Raw genomic sequence first — 24,221 nt, 5'->3', positions numbered from 1 at the left:
TGATGAAATGTGAGCTCAAAGAATATTTAAATAATTTTATCACTGATTAATATAAAATAGTCCCCTGGCCACAAGACTGGTGCTTACTCTTTCTCTCTCCTTCTCTCTCTGTCTCTCTCTCTCTCTCTCTCTCTCTCTCTCACAGACAGACACACACACACACACGCAGAGAGAGTTATCTGTGCTACTTTAAATCATTGGACAAATCTAGCATACTTAATAAGTCAAAAGCAAACACTCCAGACTGACAAAGAGGATACATTCCAGCAAGTCACAGTTCTAAGACCTCTCTTGTGAAAGTCGTCAATGAATTCTTAGCTGCCACATGTAATTTCCCCCTCAGTTTTCATCTTCCTTACCTCTCTGCTTCCATGGATATTATTGCTCCTCCTTTCTCCACACTCTGTCTTCCCCAGTCTTTTATGATGTTAAGTTCTTTTACTTCTACTCTGACCTCACTATTTCAACAGACTCACCTAAAAGTAGAACTTCTCCCTAGACTCTTGTCCTTGGCCATCTTCTCTTCCATATTCTCCCTTTGCATTCATATCTGTTCCTACATCTTCACTATTTCCTTGATGCTAATGAGTCCCAAGTCTATATTCCAGGTCATAGCCTGAGTTTCAGTTTCATACTTTCCACTGCCCATTAGGGAACATGCACACATTCATGTACTGCTAGTAAAGCTGAACTTACTTTCTAGCACACACCAGCTGCACCACTTGACTTGTCTGACTTTTTTAGCAGGGTCAGTTCTCAGATTTGGCTCATTACAGTTATTTTTAACTCCTCCCTTTCTTCTTCCTCTCCAATCAGGTTCTAAATCCTAGAAATTTCCACTACATGATGTCCTTTAATTCCACCCCTCTGTTCTAATCCTACTCTTCCCAGCCTTGTGCAGATCTTATTAACTTTTATTAGACCATATAATAATGCCCTAACTGGTCTTCCAAACAATTTCTCTTCCTTTACAATCCAGATTAGTGCAGATCAATCATCTCTGAAGTTGTTTAAAGAGCAGAATAATGATAAAATATTCTCTACCAACTACCAAAGTTTAAGCTGAAATTCTAGATGCATTGACTTTAACTTTGTCTCTAACTCTTCTCTTTAATTTGCATAAAAATAAGACCTAACCAATGTTCTGTTTTTCTCATTCATATTCCATTTTGTACCATTTCTGAGATTTTGTTAACAATGTTTCAGCTGTCCAGAATCCACCCACTCCCCACTGCCCTGCCCTGTTCTTCACACACCCACATCTGGCTAGGCATCAAAGCTCATATTCCACTTTCTTTATAAAGCCTTCTCTAGCTGACCCACTGTACCCTATGCAAGCATTAACTCCTCAGAGCTTTTTATAATAGCAAGTTTTCTATGGCATTTATAATATTATATCACAGTTCTACTTCTTATGATCAAGCATCAAATTTAATTCATATTTTCATTAGCAGAAACATTCACTGTAGTACCTTGCACACAGTTAGTGTTCAAGAAATATTTGCTAAAATGTTGAAAATGAGAGATAAATTCTCTTCTTGTGGTCTGTTGGATGACCATATTACGTTGTAACTTTCCTAGTTAAAAATATGAACAAACAAGATTAATATCCAAACAAAAAGCAACATTTTCTGAGTTGGTAAAATATCTATTTTGATTTATAATAAATAGTTCTCAAGCTGCCATATCTAGCTGGTAGGAAACAAAAAGTTATTTTAAGTCCCACAAGGTCTTTGGCAAATTTCAGAGTTTCTTCAGGGCATCAAATCTCATCTTGCAGCATTGAGCTCTCCTTTTGAATTTCTATTTATGATTTCTGAATTGTGTTTAAATAACAGGATTGTGGTTGATATCTACAGTTTTAACAAGTCAGTGAGTAAATCCAGCCTTCAGTGAAATTATAACTAGGATTAGAATAGTTTTATGTTGGAAGAACAAACTAAATTGTAATCTGTTGCTCTAGTCTATGAAATTTATTAAAGTGTACATACTACAGATTAGAACCTTTCCCAAACCTTTGCTAAAATAAAGCTTAGTGTCAACCTATGTTTTCTTGAAGCAAAAACCATTTCAAATGTTTGAATTAAATGCTCAGATTAGATAGCAGCCATCTAGCCCAGTTATTTCCATATGGCAGGCTTAAGGATTTAGTCTGAAATCCTTCTGAGTATAATGGAAACACGGGCAAAGTCTTTCATTTAATTTAAAAGCAATAAAAGTGAATTACATTCCATACAGATTTCTAGTCCTCCCTGACTTTTTAAAACATTAGCACTACCATTTTCTGCTCAGGAGGCTGATAGAGGAAAGGAGGTAAGATGAGAAAAGATATTTTAAGAAAAATATATGAGGGCAGAAAGGTGAAAAAGAGAGATGGATGACTGGGCTTGCATGTGAGCATGTGAAGAAAGGTTAGACAGGAAGAAAAAGCAAGGGTAGCTTAAAAGTATGAAAATGTATAGAAACAAAAAGAGGCAAAAACTTCTAGAGTAGTTCAGAAATAAAGAATATAATGGGTGGGGGATCACATTTTCTTCAGCCATTCTACCCTCGTCAGGCCCAGACAGAGGCACCAAATCTACCAAGGATTAGCAAAATCACATTTGGTGCCAATGTCCTTTAATTCTGTTCAAAGCAATTCAGTACTACAGAAGGCTCTATTATCACTTGGGGACCCAATGTAGACCCCAAGAGGAAAGCAAAGGTGAGCAAATTCAATCACTGCTTCAAAGAGCTTGAAACCTAATGAAGGAGCTAACAGATTCACATAAAACAGAATGAGGTAACTCCTAGAATGAAAGTTTCCATTAGAGAAGGACCTTTCTTTAGGCTTCACACACGAGACAGCACATAGATCACAGTCAAAAGTCAGGTTAGCAGCATTTCAAGGAAGGTCAAGGGAAGGAAAGCAGGCCAGGGAATAGGAACTTGGCCAGCACACAACTCAGTACTACAGGAGGTCAGCTAGGTAAGTGAGGCCAGAGCGAGAGGGAGAGCCAAGTCTTGGGAGTTGGCAAATGCTATTCCTAAATGTTTGCAATTTACACACATCTGCCATGGAGTTGGAGTAAGACATAAATACTGCTGTTGTTATTTTAGAAAAATTAATCTGAACTAGGAGATGAAAGCAGGAATGAGGGACCAACACCGGGAAATGGCATGCGGATGCTAAAGGCAGTTTCACAATAAGTAGCCTAGTGAAGCCTGGGTGCAGGGCTCACACCTGCAACTCCAGCGCTTTGGGAGGCTGAGGCTTTAGCATCACTTGTGGCCAGCAGTCCAAGACCAGCACTGGCAACACAGCAAGACCCCATCTCTACAAAACATTTTTTTAGCAAGTTAGCCAGGCATGGTGGCAGATGTCTGTAGTCTCAGCTACTCAGGAAGTTGAGGCAGGAGGATTAATTGAGCCCAGGAGCTGGAGGCTGCAGTGAGTTATGATCATACCACTGCACTTCAGCCTGGGTGATAGAGCAAGAGCCTGTCTCTCTGGAAGAAAAAAAAAAAAAAAAAGATAAAGAAAGAAAAATGAAGCCTAGTGAAACTAAAATCTAGAGTGAGTGAATCTACAGGCTCTGCATCTTCAAACTGTAATGCCAGTTGGTACAAAGTGGTCAGTATATGCAAAAACAGCCCAAATCTACCTTTTTTTTTGGTCAATGCTGCAAAGCTACATGCCCTCCATCCTACACTTTTATGACTGTTTTTTTGTTTTGTGTTTTTCTAAAGCATGGGAAGTGTAAGAATCCTGTTAACTAGTCTCCTCATTGTAACAAGCCATACTTTTCTAAGTTTTAATAATAATAGTAATAACAGCCCATACTGCTTGTGGTCAGGCACTATTCTAAGTGCTTTAGTACAAAAACATTTGTTCTCACAATAATTCTGGAGGTGAAATAATTCTAATATCTATTTTTCAGATTGCTGAGGCTAAGAGAGCTCAGATAACTTGCCTAGAGTCACACAGCTAGGAGTGACCCCAGAGCCTCCCAGTTGAGATGGGGAGGGGCCTCCAGGTTTGCTTTCATTTGAGGTTTTCTTTTTTCTTATCCTGATTCTTGTTTCTATAATAACACCAAATGCTAAAGAATCCTGCTCTGCCTTTATAACTAGGCCTGTGGACCAATCAACTCCCATTTTACGAATCTCAGTGATTGCCTGCGAAAAGTCATGGGGAGTATATAAGTTTGAAGGCCTCACCTTGGATGAGTATCTGGTCTCTTGCACCTGACCAGATCCCCTTCAGTGTATGAAGATGCAGACTCAAAGGAGACCACTCTCTACCTCCACATCCTCCTCTTTGCTCTCCACCATGCCTGACTGGGCAGGGCTGGGACTTATTCCCTCAAAGATTCAAGTGAAGGATTTTACTACACTGAATTTCATTTTGTTAACTTGGGAACAGAATTTCTGCTTATCAGTCTCTTTGGATCCTAATCCTGGCTTCCAAAATCATGTTGTCCCTCTCAGTTTGTGTTCATCTGCAAATATTATAAATCTGACTTCCAAAGCTTCACCCAAGTGTTTGGAAATTGAAGAAAGCATAGAGCAAAGAAAGCTCTATGATATTCCACTAGAGACCTCTTTCTAGGTAGACATTATTAATTTGTGTAGATATTCATGTAATTCCAATAAAAATGGACACCTGGCATTGAAGTAGACACTGGGCTCAAAATATGTTTCCTGGCCTGAGACTATATTGATCAGCATCCATCATTTTGATGACGTCATTTAGCTGGTTATAAATAAATCTAACTAGAACACCAGCCACATTTAATGTTTCCATATTCTTCAAAAAGAGATCATGATTTTGTCAAAGCCCAAGTTAAAAGACAAATATGGGCTGGGTGTGATGGCTCACATCTGTAATCCTAGCAACTTTAGAAAGCTGAGGTGGGTGAACTGCTTAAGGCCAGGAATTTGAGACCATCCTGGGCAACACAGCAAGACTTCTCTCTTAATTTAAAAAAAAAAAAAAAAAGACAAATATGTATATACTCTGCAGACAACCAAAAATACAAAATTAGTTTGGGCTCTTTTTTTCCATTCCCAGTGCTCATAAACCAGCCACAATTTTGCTAAACAATAGACATCAGATTACCAGCTTGAAATTCACAAAGCACACCTTCTTTACTTTGCAACCAGGATACTGTTGGGCTATCTCCAGGCCTTTGGCATCTTACATAAATCTGAGATTCATTGTGGGTCTTGGAAATCATCTGTAGGAAATCTTATTTTCCACCTTTCTCACTACAGAGAGATGTACTCTTGCCCACACTCAAGCCCACTGTCTGCTTGCCTCTCTTGGGTTCACTTCCCTTTGAACCATTTGCCTTTGCAGACAAAAGCTCTTCTTGATGAGAAGATTTCTGCTTTGTGTGTCATGTGTAACACTACACCACATACCGTCCGTTCTAATCTTCAGGCTTACCTCTCCTATTTTTGTTCTCATACTAATCTTAAAAGCCGTATTGCTGTTCTTTACCCTTTTTTACCAGCTTAAGCACATTCTGGTATTTGCTTTTATGGCACTAAGCCATACCAGTTTTTAGTATTCTCACACTCACAGAAGTTTATTCCTATATATTTAGGTCTTCTAACCACACTTGCACACTATTCTGACCACACTGTGAGCCTGTAACACATTAGACATGGTTCAGTTATATTTGAGATAATGATAATCACATAGACTTACAGAGCTGACAGACTTTAGACATCTTTCAATCCAGACATTCCTTTTAGCCAACTAAAGGCCAGGAATGTTACTGAAGATCAAACATCAAATTAGCAGACAGAATAGAAATGGAATACAAGTTTTCAGACTCCCAGTCCAGTGTTCATTCTTGTTTATATATTCTCTTTTCTATTGTTTTTTCATGCTGTCCCAGTGCCTTGACAGAGTGCCTGGCATATACTAAATGCTCAGTAAGTATATGTTGACTGTGAACTGAGTTGATGAAGGCTTGAGTCCGGTTGAAATGTTCCAGGCACTGGGGACACAAAGTTAATAAAATCTCATTCCTGATTTCAAGGATTATGGAGTCCAGTAGGAAAACAGTAGAAATAAACATTTAAAATAAAAATAATTGCTATGATGGAGCTACAGGAGCATTGGAGAATGCTTTTCCATACCATTTGAAGGAGTCGGAAGAGGCTTCCAAGAAGTGGTGGCAGTTAATGAAGGCTTGGCACATCAGTGAGGGTATGCCATGCAGATAGATTCTAATTCATCCTTGTTCCTGTTTCAAAAGGGTCCCTGCCCTCCAATTTTTCATCATCTTCCCAGTTGAAGTGTGACTATTATTTTAAATATATTTGATACCGTCTTATTTATATGTTTGAATTTTTATCTTTATCTGGAGGTTTAAAAATTCACCAGAATGTGAGGCTGTCTGCCCAAAGGAAGTAAAAATTAATCTATGCCTCGAGTACCAAACAAAAACATTATATAAAAACCCCATGTGGTATCCACAAATGTGACAGATGGAAATATTTTCTGTTCAAGCTAGAACAGTTTTAGGACTTTCTTCCCAGTTGAGACGTTTCAAACTTTTAGAATAGGATTTTTAATCTATATCTTTACAGAATTGAAAAAAGAAAATTCATATGGGTGACTACGGGTTCAATCATAGAAAGTTTAAAAAATAAAAATAGAATACAAATCACTTTTGGCTGGGCGTGGTGGCTCACGCCTGTAATCCCAACACTTTGGGAGGCCAAGGCAGGTGGATCACCTGAGGTCAGGAGTTCAGGACCAGCCTGGCCAACATGGTGAAACCGTCTCTACTAAAAATACAAAAAATTAGTTGGGCATGATGGCAGGCACTTGTAATCCCAGCTACTTGGGAGGCTGAGGCAGGAGAATCGCTTGAGCCTAAGAGGTGGAGGTTGCAGTGAGCTGAAATTGTGCCACTGCACTCCAGCCTGGGCAACAAGAGCGAAACTCCATCTCAAAAAAAAAAAAAAATCATATTTTAGTGTGTAGCATAATAGTTTTTCACATGGACACTGGAATCAGAGAAACAGGGGCCCATGTCTTTGCTTCCTCATTTGGTGGCCATGCCAGTGGCTTTTCTTATCTCAGTTCCTCCATCAATAAAATGGCAAAGCCTTCTTTGATACAAAGTATATGGTGTACTTGAGGCAGAAGACCTAGGAGGCTTGAATCCCTACACAGCAGTTATTAATACTTAATAACCACACTTGAACAATGAATCAACCTCTTGGAGCCTCAGTTCCTTCATTTGTAAAATGGGTATAGTAACAGTACCTGTAGGATTGTTGTGAAGCAGAGGAGATAATAAATGCAAAGCACAGCTCAGTGTCTGGCAATTAAGGTCTAAGTGAATGATATTAGTGATATCGGCTGGGTCTGACTACGAGGAATTTTAAAAGATAAATTATGTATATAATGCTTACTTTTGTGTTGATTATAAGAAGTTCTCAAACAATAGCTATTATTAACTCTTCATAGCTCACATTATTCTTTTACTGCTCTGCTAGGCAAATTAAAAATATACTAAGTTAAGTAATTAATGATGGCTTGCTGTCCATGGAGAGGTAGTTATGACTGCAAGTTTGTTCTGAGACTTAAGAGTCAAAAACTATCTGAATAGAATCTGTATATTTTAGTGGCAAAAGCATTAACAATTTGGTAGTTAAAAAGAACAGTTGAATTTATGTAAGAGAGACAGTTGGGAGATATAGAAAGAATAAAGCATGCCTTTCTTTTAAATTCATTCTATTTCTTCAGATTTGGAGACTTGTCTTGTGACAAACATAAAATCAATAAGAAAAACAAGGTAGGAAAACCTAAACCCGTTCATCTGATGTTTTTAGTTATCTTCATGATGCAATTGGATCAAATGCATGAGTAATCTGATCAATTCTGCAAGCACTATTCTGTTTCCATTGGGACACCCAAGCATAAAACTAATTGAAAAATGAAGAGAAATATGGGGCCTGGGCATATGGGGAGTAGAGAAGATGCCATAAGGGTGATATAATGTGAAAATCTGCAAAATATAAATTCTGTGGCAAGTTCAAGCTATTATTTTTATGGACACATTCTGAAGATCTTTGCTGGTCTACCTTGGGGAGAATTGTTCCTCAATATTCAGTATAGTTCTACATTTGCATCAATGCTGGAACTAAAAGGAAATATAAAATGTTTAGAAAATTTGCAAAATGATAGTCAAGTCATTAAATGTAAAATATTACTTTATGGTCAAGTACATCTTGAGCCTGCAGAAAATGCTAGGAATAGAGACGAGACTGCCCTTGGAAATCTATACCTGTTCTGTTAGTAATGCCTTCAAAACCTGCCAGCCTGATAAACTGTAAAATACGTGCCCACACCAATTATGAGCTGTGTAACAATGACATAGACCAACTGATCTCCAAAGACTAAAAGCCAGAAGCCCGTAGAATACAGAAGTCTCCAGGAGGCCAAGTAACAGATCCATAATGAGCTCAGAAAACACCCTGCTGAGACCCTGTGGGAGATGTTTTCTGCAGGAAAAGAAGAAATTAGAAGACCATTTCCCTCAAAGTAGAAATATGCTTTCCGCCCCGCATCCCATCTCCTCAAATCTGGACAAGCTCTTACACAATCGCCGTCACACTCCCCATTCTCTGCATTTCCTGACAGGAAGGTGACTTGAAACTAGTGCAAAGAAACTATCACTAAAAATGTCATCAATTTACTAAGATGCAGGAAATTGCCGAGATATTCCTGGATGAACTGAAGCATTCAAAATCACAAATTGGACTTTTTATAGAGACCCCTCCACTTCAGGAAAACATATAGTAACTTCACTTACAGGATAGTGGCTATGTTTTTCGAGACACCATTAAATAGTGAGTCTCTAATGAGTATTAATATTCCTTCCAGTGATTTTAAATACCTGTAAAATCCCACACACTGTTGGCTTTCCTACAGGACAAGGGGCAAAGCTGAAGAACAATAGCAATTTCGATTCTAGCTGCCCAACATACTATTAAATATCTTGTATAAATAAGCCTACACTTTGGCAAATAACACAGCTATGTCCATGCTGTTAAGGCTACTAAAGGTCTTACATTCTTAACTGCTCTAAATAAGGAGCCATCTCTCACCAAGATAAAATCACCATCTAAACGAAAAATGAGGTGTGCCATCTTTTAAACCACAGACTAATATACTGTACTTTAAATGTATTAAGAAGTTTTTCAATTGATGGTAGCTCAATTAATAGTAAAGCATTCTCAAAACTCTATACAAACATTAGAAAATTGTTCAAATGGGCCGGGCGCGGTGGCTCAAGCCTGTAATTCCAGCACTTTGGGAGGCCGAGATGGGCGGATCACGAGGTCACGAGATCGAGACCATCCTGGCTAACACGGTGAAACCCCGTCTCTACTAAAAATACAAAAAACTAGCCGGGCGAGGTGGCGGGCGCCTGTAGTCCCAGCTACTTGGGAGGCTGAGGCTGGAGAATGGCGTAAACCTGGGAGGCGGAGCTTGCAGTGAGCTGAGATCCGGCCACTGCACTCCAGCCTGGGCGACAGACCTAGACTCCGTCTCAAAAAAAAAAAAAAAAAAAAAAAGAAAAGAGAATTGTTCAAATTACATCATTCTGCTGGAAAATTTTACTTTTTTTTTTTTTTTTTCCATAAGTAAAATCTAAGTTGCATCATACTTAAAGCAAGGTAGAAAGAGGTGTGAAGGGAGACTTCCTGGGGGATGGCAAGACCAAACTTCCCACCACTCACAAAAAGAATGATCTATTCCACTTGTAAATGCAAAATTCTTTTAGCATTTAGAGACATACAGGCGTTTTTCAGAGAAACCCCATGGTTGAAACCTTAATGGCAAATGTATTAGAAAAAAAAAAAGGAAGGTGGTGGAGATGCCTCCAACTATTTCTGGACTATTTCTGTTTTCATCTTTTTCCCTCTCTTCTCCTACTTGTGCAGGTTATTGGCAGCAAGATGAATTGAAGAAAACATAGATTTTCAATTTTTAAAATGTATTTCTCAGTCTGTTTTTCTCTCATTTATTTCTCTTTGGAAACTACTTGCTATAGGCTGAATATGTCTCCCCCAAATTCCTATGTTGAAATCCTAGCCCCCAAGGTGGTATTAAGAGATGGAGCCTTTGGGAGGTGATTAGATCCTGAGGGCAGAGTCCATGAATGGGATTGGTGTCCTTATAAGTGGAATCCCAGAGAGCTCACTTCCCCCTTCTACCATGTGAGGACACAGTAAGAAGATAGCATCTAAAAACCAGATAGTGGGTCCACACTAGATACTGAATCTGCTGGTATCTTGGACTTCCCAGCTTTCAGAAATGTGATAAATAGGTTTCTGTTGTTTATAAGCCATCCAGTCTATGGTATTTTTGTTACAGCAGCCAGAACAAAGTAGGACACTCCACATACTCATGCTAAAAACCCAGCAGTATAAAATGAAGAGGGGGGGGGGCGGAGCAAGATGGCCGAATAGGAACAGCTCCAGTCTCCAACTCCCAGCGCCAGCGACACAGAAGACCGGTGATTTCTGCATTTTCAACTGAGGTACTGGGTTCATCTCACTGGGGAGTGCCGGACGATCGGTGCTGGTCAGCTGCTGCAGCCCGACCACCGAGAGCTGAAGCAGGGCGAGGCATCACCTCACCTGGGAAGCACAAGGGGGAAGGGAATCCCTTTTCCTAGCCAGGGGAACTGAGACACACAACACCTGGAAAATCGGGTAACTCCCACCCCAATATTGCGCTTTAAGCAAACAGGCACACCAGGAGATCATATCCCACACCTGGCCGGGAGGGTCCCACGCCCACGGAGCCTCCCTCATTGCTAGCACAGCAGTCTGTGATCTACCGGCAAGGCAGCAGTGAGGCTGGGGGAGGGGCGCCCGCCATTGCTGAGGCTTAAGTAGGTAAACAAAGCTGCTGGGAAGCTCCAACTGGGTGGAGCTCACAGCAGCTCAAGGAAACCTGCCTGTCTCTGTAGACTCCACCTCTGGGGACAGGGCACAGCTACACAACAACAACAACAACAACAAAAAAGCAGCAGAAACCTCTGCAGACGCAAACGACTCTGTCTGACAGCTTTGAAGAGAGCAGTGGATCTCCCAACACGGAGGTTGAGATCTGAGAAGGGACAGACTGCCTGCTCAAGTGGGTCCCTGACCCCTGAGTAGCCTAACTGGGAGACATCCCCCACTAGGGGCAGTCTGACACCCCACACCTCACAGGGTGGAGTACACCCCTGAGAGGAAGTTTCCAAAGCAAGAATCAGACAGGTACACTCGCTGTTCAGAAATATTCTATCTTCTGCAGCCTCTGCTGCTGATACCCAGGCAAACAGGGTCTGGAGTGGACCTCAAGCAATCTCCAACAGACCTACAGCTGAGGGTCCTGACTGTTAGAAGGAAAACTATCAAACAGGAAGGACACCTACACCAAAACCCCATCAGTACATCACCATCATCAAAGACCAGAGGCAGATAAAACCACAAAGATGGGGAAAAAGCAGGGCAGAAAAGTTGGAAATTCAAAAAATAAGAGCACATCTCCCCCGGCAAAGGAGCGCAGCTCATCGCCAGCAACGGATCAAAGCTGGATGGAGAATGACTTTGACGAGATGAGAGAAGAAGGCTTCAGTCCATCAAATTTCTCAGAGCTAAAGGAGGAATTACGTACCCAGCGCAAAGAAACTAAAAATCTTGAAAAAAAAGTGGAAGAATTGACGGCTAGAGTAATTAATGCAGAGAAGGTCATAAACGAAATGAAAGAGATGAAAACCATGACACGAGAAATACGTGACAAATGCACAAGCTTCAGTAACCGACTCGATCAACTGGAAGAAAGAGTATCAACGATTGAGGATCAAATGAATGAAATGAAGCGAGAAGAGAAACCAAAAGAAAAAAGAAGAAAAAGAAATGAACAAAGCCTGCAAGAAGTATGGGATTATGTAAAAAGACCAAATCTACGTCTGATTGGGGTGCCTGAAAGTGAGGGGGAAAATGGATCCAAGTTGGAAAACACTCTTCAGGACATCATCCAGGAGAACTTCCCCAACCTAGTAGGGCAGGCCAACATTCAAATCCAGGAAATACAGAGAACGCCACAAAGATACTCCTCGAGAAGAGCAACTCCAAGACACATAATTGCCAGATTCACCAAAGTTGAAATGAAGGAAAAAATCTTAAGGGCAGCCAGAGAGAAAGGTCGGGTTACCCACAAAGGGAAGCCCATCAGACTAACAGGAGATCTCTCGGCAGAAACTCTCCAAGCCAGAAGAGAGTGGGGGCCAATATTCAACATTCTTAAAGAAAAGAATTTTAAACCCAGAATTTCATATCCAGCCAAACTAAGTTTCATAAGTGAAGGAGAAATAAAATCCTTTACAGATAAGCAAATGCTTAGAGATTTTGTCACCACTAGGCCTGCCTTACAAGAGACCCTGAAGGAAGCACTCAACATGGAAAGGAACAACCGGTACCAGCCATTGCAAAAACATGCCAAAATGTAAAGACCATCGAGGCTAGGAAGAAACTGCATCAACTAACGAGCAAAATAACCAGTTAATATCATAATGGCAGGATCAAGTTCACACATAACAATCTTAACCTTAAATGTAAATGGACTAAATGCTCCAATGAAAAGACACAGACTGGCAAACTGGATAAAGAGTCAAGACCCATCAGTCTGCTGTATTCAGGAGACCCATCTCACACGCAGAGACATACATAGGCTCAAAATAAAGGGATGGAGGAAGATTTACCAAGCAAATGGAGAACAAAAAAAAGCGGGGGTTGCAATACTAGTCTCTGATAAAACAGACTTTAAACCATCAAAGATCAAAAGAGACAAAGAAGGCCATTACATAATGGTAAAGGGATCAATTCAACAGGAAGAGCTAACTATCCTAAATATATATGCACCCAATACAGGAGCACCCAGATTCATAAAGCAAGTCCTTAGAGACTTACAAAGAGACTTAGACTCCCATACAATAATAATGGGAGACTTCAACACTCCACTGTCAACATTAGACAGATCAACGAGACAGAAAGTTAACAAGGATATCCAGGAATTGAACTCATCTCTGCAGCAAGCAGACCTAATAGACATCTATAGAACTCTCCACCCCAAATCAACAGAATATACATTCTTCTCAGCACCACATCGTACTTACTCCAAAATTGACCATATAATTGGAAGTAAAGCACTCCTCAGCAAATGTACAAGAACAGAAATTATAACAAACTGTCTCTCAGACCACAGTGCAATCAAACTAGAACTCAGGACTAAGAAACTCAATCAAAACCGCTCAACTACATGGAAACTGAACAACCTGCTCCTGAATGACTACTGGGTACATAACGAAATGAAGGCAGAAATAAAGTTGTTCTTTGAAACCAATGAGAACAAAGATACAACATACCAGAATCTCTGGGACACATTTAAAGCAGTGTGTAGAGGGAAATTCATAGCACTAAATGCCCACAAGAGAAAGCAGGAAAGATCAAAAATTGACACTCTAACATCGCAATTAAAAGAACTAGAGAAGCAAGAGCAAACACATTCGAAAGCTAGCAGAAGGCTAGAAATAACTAAGATCAGAGCAGAACTGAAGGAGATAGAGACACAAAAAACCCTCCAAAAAATCAATGAATCCAGGAGTTGGTTTTTTGAAAAGATCAACAAAATTGACAGACCACTAGCAAGACTAATAAAGAAGAAAAGAGAGAAGAATCAAATCGACGCAATTAAAAATGATAAAGGGGATATCACCACCGACCCCACAGAAATACAAACTACCATCAGAGAATACTATAAACACCTCTACGCAAATAAACTGGAAAACCTAGAAGAAATGGATAATTTCCTGGACACTTACACTCTTCCAAGACTAAACCAGGAAGAAGTTGAATCCCTGAATAGACCAATAGTAGGCTCTGAAATTGAGGCAATAATTAATAGCCTACCAACCAAAAAAAGTCCAGGACCAGATGGATTCACAGCTGAATTCTACCAGAGGTATAAGGAGGAGTTGGTACCATTCCTTCTGAAACTATTCCAATCAATAGAAAAAGAGGGAATCCTCCCTAACTCATTTTATGAGGCCAACATCATCCTGATACCAAAGCCTGGCAGAGACACAACAAAAAAAGAGAATTTTAGACCAATATCCCTGATGAACATCGATGCAAAAATCCTCAATAAAATACTGGCAAACCGGATTCAACAACACATCAAAAAGCTTATCCACCATGATCAAGTGGGCTTCATCCCTGGGATGCAAGGCTGGTTCAACATTCGCAAATCAATAAACATAATCCAGCATATAAACAGAACCAAAGACAAGAACCACATGATTATTTCAATAGATGCAGAAAAGGCTTTTGACAAAATTCAACAGCCCTTCATGCTAAAAACGCTCAATAAATTCGGTATTGATGGAACGTACCTCAAAATAATAAGAGCTATTTATGACAAACCCACAGCCAATATCATACTGAATGGGCAAAAACTGGAAAAATTCCCTTTGAAAACTGGCACAAGACAGGGATGCCCTCTCTCACCACTCCTATTCAACATAGTGTTGGAAGTTCTGGCTAGGGCAATCAGGCAAGAGAAAGAAATCAAGGGTATTCAGTTAGGAAAAGAAGAAGTCAAATTGTCCCTCTTTGCAGATGACATGATTGTATATTTAGAAAACCCCATTGTCTCAGCCCAAAATCTCCTTAAGCTGATAAGCAACTTCAGCAAAGTCTCAGGATACAAAATTAATGTGCAAAAATCACAAGCATTCTTATACACCAATAACAGACAAACACAGAGCCAAATCATGAATGAACTTCCATTCACAATTGCTTCAAAGAGAATAAAATACCTAGGAATTCAACTTACAAGGGATGTAAAGGACCTCTTCAAGGAGAACTACAAACCACTGCTCAGTGAAATAAAAGAGGACACAAACAAATGGAAGAACATACCATGCTCATGGATAGGAAGAATCAATATCGTGAAAATGGCCATACTGCCCAAGGTAATTTATAGATTCAATGCCATCCCCATCAAGCTACCAATGAGTTTCTTCACAGAATTGGAAAAAACTGCTTTAAAGTTCATATGGAACCAAAAAAGAGCCCGCATCTCCAAGACAATCCTAAGTCAAAAGAACAAAGCTGGAGGCATCACGCTACCTGACTTCAAACTATACTACAAGGCTACAGTAACCAAAACAGCATGGTACTGGTACCAAAACAGAGATATAGACCAATGGAACAGAACAGAGTCCTCAGAAATAATACCACACATCTACAGCCATCTGATCTTTGACAAACCTGAGAAAAACAAGAAATGGGGAAAGGATTCCCTATTTAATAAATGGTGCAGGGAAAATTGGCTAGCCATAAGTAGAAAGCTGAAACTGGATCCTTTCCTTACTCCTTATACGAAAATTAATTCAAGATGGATTAGAGACTTAAATGTTAGACCTAATACCATAAAAATCCTAGAGGAAAACCTAGGTAGTACCATTCAGGACATAGGCATGGGCAAAGACTTCATGTCTAAAACACCAAAAGCAACGGCAGCAAAAGCTAAAATTGACAAATGGGATCTCATTAAACTAAAGAGCTTCTGCACAGCAAAAGAAACTACCATCAGAGTGAACAGGCAACCTACAGAATGGGAGAACATTTTTGCAATCTACTCATCTGACAAAGGGCTAATATCCAGAACCTACAAAGAACTCAAACAAATTTACAAGAAAAAAACAAACAACCCCATCAAAAAGTGGGCAAAGGATATGAACAGACATTTCTCAAAAGAAGACATTCATACAGCCAACAGACACATGAAAAAATGCTCATCATCACTGGCCATCAGAGAAATGCAAATCAAAACCACAATGAGATACCATCTCACACCAGTTAGAATGGCGATCATTCAAAAGTCAGGAAAGAACAGGTGCTGGAGAGGATGTGGAGAAATAGGAACACTTTTACACTGTTGGTGGGATTGTAAACTAGTTCAACCATTATGGAAAACAGTATGGCGATTCCTCAAGGATCTAGAACTAGATATACCATATGACCCAGCCATCCCGTTACTGGGTATATACCCAAAGGATTATAAATTATGCTGCTATAAAGACACATGCACACGTATGTTTATTGCAGCACTATTCACAATAGCAAAGACTTGGAATCAACCCAAATGTCCATCAGTGACAGATTGGATTAAGAAAATGTGGCACATATACACCATGGAATACTATGCAGCCATAAAAAAGGATGAGTTTGCGTCCTTTGTAGGGACATGGATGCAGCTGGAAACCATCATTCTTAGCAAACTATCACAAGAACAGAAAACCAAACACCGCATGTTCTCACTCATAGGTGGGAACTGAACAATGAGATCACTTGGACTCAGGAAGGGGAACATCACACACCGGGGCCTATCATGGGGAGGGGGGAGGGGGGAGGGATTGCATTGGGAGTTATACCTGATGTAAATGACGAGTTGATGGGTGCAGCAGACCAACATGGCACAAGTATACATATGTAACAAACCTGCACGTTATGCACATGTACCCTACAACTTAAAGTATAATAATAATAAATAAATTAAAAAATAAAATAAAAATAAAAAAATAAAATGAAGAGGGAGTCACTTTAGCCTCTGGTTCTCCTTCCCCAGTGTAAGCATTGTGTTGGATTTCTTATAGCTATATCCAGAGAAGAATGTTTTCTCATTTGGTTTTCTAGAACTGATTTATACAAATTTTTTTACGTATTGAGGAAATCAGGTTTCTGGATGTAATATGCGTGGCAAGCATGTTTAATTTATATTTTTACTTTATTTGATTGTATCTTTTATCATACAGAAAATTTCAATTGTATATGGTTAATCCTATCAGTGTGCTCACGAATGGTTTCATGTCGTCATTGGAAAGACCTTCTGCAATCTAAGATTATATTTAAAACATTCTCCCGTGTTTCTTTCTGTAATTTTATGGGTTAATTCCTTGCATTTAAATTTTTTGATGCATCTGGGATTTCTTTTTGCGTAACAATCAGGCAGGAATCTAACTATTGTTTACATGTAAATAATCTCTCTTCCCTTGGTTTGAAATACTACCTACATTACATATCAATTTCATATATTTGTACTATATACTAAATCCAGTATGTATTTGGGTCAATATTAAGAGTTGCCATTCTGTGATTCTCCTGCCCCAGTCTCCTGAGTAGCTGGGATTACAGGCGCACGCCACCACGCCTGGCTGATTTTTGTATTTTTAGTAGAGATGGGGTTTCACCATGTTGGCCAGGCTGATTTCAAACTCCTGACTTCAGGTGATCTGCCCACCTCGGCAGATAGGCCCACCTGGCCTCATTATTTGTCTTTGTCAAAAGTTTCTAGTCTGTTCTTACACATTTTTTGTTGCACATGAACTTTAGAATTTGGTTTTTTAAAATCCAGTTAGTAATTTTTATGGAATCATGCTAAATCTATACATAAATACATGGAAAACTGGTGTTTTTACACTGCTTTAGCATTTTATCTAAAAATAAATTATATGCCATAGTTTTTTGGGTTTTTTTGTTTTTTTTTTTTTTTTGTTAACATAGACCTTTCTCATTTCTTGTTACTTTTTATTTCCTGGGTATTTTGTCATTGGGTTTCTATTGTATATTGGTAAACAATACAATTGGTATTGCATATTTCTTTTACTCCCATTTCTATCTTCAAGTAGTTGTTTGAATGTAGAAAGGCTACTGATTTTTGTGCATTGATTTTGTACTAAACCACATTACTAAACTTGCTAGCTGTTTAAGAAAAACAGTTTACAGTTCATTCTCTCAGGTGTTCTAGAAATACAATTATATCATCTTGATATAGTATCGTTTGCCTCCCTTTTCCTAATTTTAAAACCTACAATTGCTATTTTCTAACTGTGTCACTTAGGGCCTCCAGAGCAAAGGTAAACACAACTGGGATGAAGGTGTACATCCTGGCCTCACTCCTGAATTTAATGGGTACAACTATTGTTTCACCACTGAAGTATCAATCAGTGCCTTCTTTATTAAGAGTTTTCACCTAGAATTCCAGGAGAGAATATTAATTGGTTCAGAGTTGCTGTCAGAGAGAAAGCTCTCTACCTAGAGAGGAAAACAGAGAAAGTAAAACAAAGGAGCTGAGAAAGGGCAAAGAGAAGAAAAAAGGAAAAGGTGGAGGATAAAGTATAGGAAGAGAAGGAGAAAGTTATATTGGGGGAGAAAATTATGGATTAATGACAACATTAAGTATTGGAAAGCATGGATAAGAATTCCTATATACCTTCTTAAATGTGCTTACTTCTTAAAAACAATCTCTTCTTTGAAAAACCACATGTATCTAAGGACAGGAATTTTCTGCCTGGGATTTTTGAGATTGCTGAATTATCTACCAAATATATGAGCTGAAAGGGAAAAATTGAGAAGAATGATAAATTGCCTAAGATGTCAGGAATATAATAAAAATCAGAAAGAATGCTTAGCAGTAAAAATGAGTTCAAGGGAAGCCTAAGATAAAAATAACAGGATAAAACCATGTTTGTAAAAACACCATACATACATACTACCACTTTCTACAAGGATAGTGTAATTTGGAGTCATGCCTCAGATATTTTTAGTTTCAAGTATCTCCTACACTTAATAATGGTTTGTTTCCTCTACAACGTCCTGTTAGAGATAGCAAGTCAAGAGAAAAGTGGGTAAAAAACTTTGATAGTTGATTCACAGAAGAAAAAACATAAATGTTTTGTTAACAAATGAAAAGAAGAATGAGGAAAGAAATGCAAACTAAGGTAATTCCCAAAGTAAAAATATTAACTGCACTTACTAATTGGCAAAAATGAAAAAAAAAAAAGACAAAAAGATTGATTATGACCATTACCGGTGAGGTATAAGGGAAGAAGCTCTAATAAGCTGTCAATGAGAGGACAAAGTGGTACTTTTCTTGAGGGTAACATGAGAAAGACTTTCAAAAATTGAAATGTCCATTCCCTTTGCCACCCCCTGCCTGCTGACTGCCAATTTCCCTTCTATGAATTCTCCTTTCGAAAGATGTGCCTGAGAATACATGAAAACTACGTATAAGGATATTCACTGCAGCATGATAGCAATGGCAACAACTTGGAATCAACTGAAATGCTCAGCAACAGAAAATTGGTTAAATCAATCATGCCAACTCTATATAATGGAATATTATACAGATATTTAAAAGGATTAATATACACTAATAATGAAAAATGTTCACATGATATTTCTGAGATTTTAGAACAGAAATAAAGAGTTAGATCCTGTTTATGGCAAACATACAGAATGTTGTTGGTGATATGTAACAGAATGCTCACTTATATGTAACTGTATTATTGACCGATGCAAGGAACATGCACTGCTTTTATCTCGTTTCCAATTTGGAACTCTAAGTACAGAGCGACAAAGGATGTTGAAGCCTGGAACATAAGAGGAAAAGGCAAACCAATCTGGTACATATTAGGGTAATTAGGTGCGCTTGCTAATTTAAAACAGGTGGAGTGTAGCCTTTGCGGCAAAAATTCAGGACTGGAGCAACAAGAAAATACCTTAACACACAAACCAGACTAAATGAGAAGTTCAGCAAAGAAAGACTTATTTATGACACATTATAATCTTGAAACACTGAAAACAATTCCACCCACTCGGACAACACCTGAATCTATTGGGTGTAAAGTAGCACAGAGGATGCATCTAGAATTGGTACCTGCCTTTATGAAGTTTGTACTCAAGAATCTGTTTAAGGCTAATGCTGTGCATTGTAAAGCAAATGAGAAGTAAGCCTTAATCAGCACTGATGAACTTTCTCTGCACCTGGCTCACCCCGATTTCTTGACAGCTTCCTCCTGGGCTCCCAAAGGGACATGGCTTGCTTTCTTTCCTTCCCCAAAGCTCAGTCCCCACTGTGATTATGTCTACCTACCTTCATGCCAACTCATCAGTGATCTTTGGTTGCTCTAACCTTACAACTTCGATTCACAGATGGAAATGGGTTCTTTCTGAGAATATCCTGTGACTTCAGAATGATTACTCTCATAAGGCATGCAGCCACAGAGGCTGGACTGAGACCTTCAGCCTTGTGATGAGACGGAAACTGAGCTGGGGTTCCAGAAAGGATTCTTCCCCCTTAACCTAATTTACATTCATCTCCTCATAAAGATGATGAAGCAAGACTGAATTTTATTTAATTTTCATGCCTTGAAATTAAATCTCCATTCCACTCCCTCCGTTTATCCTATTTCATCTTTTGTGTGCTGCACAGCCCTGCATCTACAGAGACCATGAGTCATCCCAGTGGGTGAGCGTCTGTTTCCTCAAGGCCTTAGGGCTGGAGCTGGGCGAGGTAGTGAGAGGCCACTGTCCCTTGCACTCAAGGGTTACCCCACTGGAGGCTTTTCCCTGTCTACTGTCAACCTACGGAAGGAATATTTACATTTGACTTTTATTCAAAGTATTACAATCCCTGGGGCTTATTTAAAATGAGTTTATGACAAGGGAGAGCAATCCCCTACATTCAAGTTCCTTCAACCGCAGTTTTCTTGATTTCTTTTCATCAAAATCAAATACTAACAGTGTTATGAGTTTTTGATATGTGTATGCTTTCTAAACAAATAATCAGCATTTGTTTATATTTCTTGATCCTCAATGGTATCAGATCCATAGACAAACATAACTTACTGTAACACACTATTTTTTGCTTTGCTGTGGTTTCATGCAAAACCATAGATTTATTTGCAGTCTTTTGGAGATTAATGGAAAGTTTGTTGGCTTACTCACATACTGGCTCACTTAATTCTCATAACAACCCTGAGAAGTAGTTATCAACATTCCCTTAACAGATGAGCTAAGGTCCAAGAGGATATGTAATTGGTATGTAAGTGGCTGTTTTAGCAGCTCTTCCAACTCAAGTTCTGACTATACAATTTTTGCAGCCACTATAGTACTTCTGAACTGTGTCTTCAAAATGACAATGCTGTAGAGAACTGAAGTAATTGCTCAGCTTTCTCAGGCTTCAATATCCTTTGCTTTAATATATTTATGGGGTGTCTGGATTATTTTTGTATTGCTTTTTGAGTGATGAGGAGGACTCTTCTTTCTTCCTAAATCTGAATAAGATAATGAAATCAAGTAATTAGGTAAATCAAATGGCATTCTTAATTCTTCCAGAACAATGTTGATAATTGGTTCAAATTTCTAGTTCAGTATAATTAGAAAGCAGACTCCAACTCATCTTTATTTAGCACTGCTTATGTTGTTTTCAATCCAGACCACCAATTATAACTTCAAACTTCTATGCTCCTTTATCTAAGGGAACCATGACTTTTATCTTAAACTCTTGTGATGTTTAACATTGATTTCTGCAGAAATATTCAATACATACTTGCTGAGCACTGCCATGAGTCGTGACCTGAGTCTGTCACTGAATCAAACATCCTCTGTGCTCTTACTGGGCTGAGGGTCTAGAAGCTGGGAGACGAGCGAGTATTACTAGGCACAAGGATGGGGGTATTCATGGGGCACAGAGACAGGCCGGAAAAAGAACTCTGGGGATGGAGTAAGAGGGAGGGAGAGAGCAGGAGATGTTTCACAAAGAAGGTGACCCTCAAGCTGTTTTCAAAGAAAGGAGGAGGAAAAGCAGAGAGGCAGAGAGGAATTCCCAGCCGGGAAAATCAAGGGAAGGCAGCTACTAGCATAGCATGAATTGATTTGCATGCATTCAGACTGGTTGGGGTTTAGACTTAAGAAGCACAACCTTCTATCAGCAATTCCCAAGCAGAAGACAGAATTCATTGGTAATACCTCTAGGTTTTACTTGATGAAGACACCAGTCACCATCAGAGCTCCCCCACCCATCCCTGGTGATCCTGGGATAATAATTTCTTCCCACAATTTGAGGACTATCTACTGCTTAAAAGGTGATCTCAGGACTCATTCAAATTGGATTAAATAATGTTAACTAAACTAAGGTCTATAGCCTTACTTAGATCAAAGTAAATATTAGTTAAATGGTGACTTTTTAATAATGATTAACTCCAGAAAAAAAAGAAAAAATCTTTTATCCTAAATCTTTCCCAAAAGAACTGCCAAGAAGTTTTAAATTAATCATCTGGACACTTTGGGGGAAAGTATGAAAAATGAGAAGAAAGAGTGAAAATTAGAAATGAGAAGAGAACTAGCATTTATTGAGCCCTGATTTTTGTTTTTAGCAACTCAATATATATTATTGTATTTAGTTTCAGAAAAATGCAGGAGGAAAAATTGCTCCATTTCATTGAGGCTCAGAAAAGATCTGTAATTTGTTCAATGTTACACAGCTAAGAAGCAGAAGAGAAAGTTTTCAAATTCAGATCCGTTCAGCTTAAAGAACACACAATTTCTCCTTCATCATACCACACATTAACAGAAAAAGGATGAGGAGAAGGAAGCATAATTGAAAATTTTTGGAGAAAACAGATGAGAAAGAAAGAAGACTTTATGAATCTAGGATGCAGTTAGAAAAAATATGCTAAAGAAAAAATTTTAAAAATATGTTATTTAAAGAAATCAAATGTGTCTCTGAATTGCACAGCACAGTGTCCTGCCCTTGATAACTTGCAACTGTTGGTGAGGACCAAATGAGTTCAACTTCTAACCTTTATAGGAACTCACTTCCATAAAAATTATCAAAACTGTATGTGAGAGGTAATCAAATACTTCAAAACAGAAGCAAAAACAAACACATACCACACAATGCGTAAATCAAGCTCAAACATTCCAAATAGCATGTAATGGTGGCAACATTTAATCTGTTTTGTTTCTTATGTATCTTATTATTTGGAGGCATAATTTCTGGTGTTTTTTCTCTTTATTGCTATAGATTGGACCATCTGTCTCCAAGGCTAAGAGAATACTAAAAAATGACTCCTATCACCCCAAACTGACTGATGTTTTTAAACCTAATCAGGTTTAAAATTTCATTTTCTTCCTAAAGTATCACATGGAAATATTAACAAAAGGTTTTTTGTTAGCAACATTTGTATATATATTTTTCTCCCTTTCTTGGGGGGTAATTTGGCAACATATACTTTTTTTCTTTCAATTATTTTAAAGCAATGATTTTCCAACTAATTAGGGTGTATTCAAATAAAAGAATTCTATGTAATCATTTAAAATGTAAGAAATCAGTTGATAGGAAGAAATGTTCAGTAAATGTGTTAAGTGAATATAAAGACAATGTGATAAGTGATCTCATTTACTTGAGACTTTTTCACATGTACACATGGCTGGAATAATAGACACCAAAATATACACAGCTGTCTATATTCAGCTGCTGATTCAGCAACACAAATGTCCCTGTAGTAACAAGAGGCTCATGGAGAACAGATATACATACAGAAAATACCCAGATAAGCCATTTGAAAAAGATTTCACTCTATGGTCTAACTAAATATAATTTTAATTCTCCTCATCTATTAAGTATTACCCCAAATAGAAGGCCACTTAAAATACAGCCTTTCATTTCTTCAAAGTCATGTATATCTTTATTCTAAAAAGTCAAATTACTTTGTTGTTATGCCAAGTTCAATTTGAGAGCTACAACTATGAATTTCTAGCTTAGTCAACTAAATGATAAAATTCCATGTCAAAATTATAGATACATTAATCGTGGCTTCCACAAATACTTCTTTTTAATGATTTCAAAAAGGACAACTGGCTAATTAGCAAGACACCAGAAATATAATAAGAACACTTATATAAGTTTTCTAAATAGTTGGTTGAAGGGGTCCAAATGCCTTCAGTATTCTGACCATATGCAACTTGCATTAAATGCTGAGTGGGAAACCCTCTCTAAGGCCTTCTGGTTCAAAACAGTTCCCATGTTTTGGAATTTGCAGTCCATAATAATCAAAACAACATTCAGGAAGACACATAAAAGACACGAGTATTATGATATGCCAAGGAGAAATAATTAGGATCATTTCAACAGTTCAAAAGCAACATTAAAAACTACAATGAGGCTGTGTGTGGTGGCTCACGCCTGTAATCCTAGCACTCTGGGAGGCCAAGGCAGGCAGATCACTTGAGGTAAGGAGTTCAAGACCAGCCTGGCCAACATGGCGAAACCCCTCTCTACTAAAAATACAAAAATTAGCTGGGTG

The 24,221-nt window shown here is 38.6% G+C and overlaps 1 protein-coding gene across 6 annotated transcripts in view; it reads right to left on the bottom strand.

Moving 5' to 3' along the window:
- The window catches only part of TMEM200A (transmembrane protein 200A), an 84,760-nt gene that overhangs the window by 3,229 nt on the left and 57,310 nt on the right, over positions 1 to 24,221 (bottom strand). The window contains exon 3 of one of the 6 annotated variants that reach the window (XM_025384532.1): positions 697 to 826. The exons of the other annotated variants lie outside the window; for them this stretch is intronic. The gene's annotated coding sequence lies outside the window, so the exon portion shown is untranslated. The remainder of the gene's footprint in view (positions 1 to 696; positions 827 to 24,221) is intronic. 6 annotated transcript variants of the gene reach the window in all.

The sequence above is a fragment of the Theropithecus gelada genome, chromosome 4, assembly GCF_003255815.1.
Source record: "Theropithecus gelada isolate Dixy chromosome 4, Tgel_1.0, whole genome shotgun sequence".
NCBI classification, from domain to species: domain Eukaryota; kingdom Metazoa; phylum Chordata; class Mammalia; order Primates; family Cercopithecidae; genus Theropithecus; species Theropithecus gelada.
This window is presented reverse-complemented; position numbering and strand designations above follow the sequence as displayed.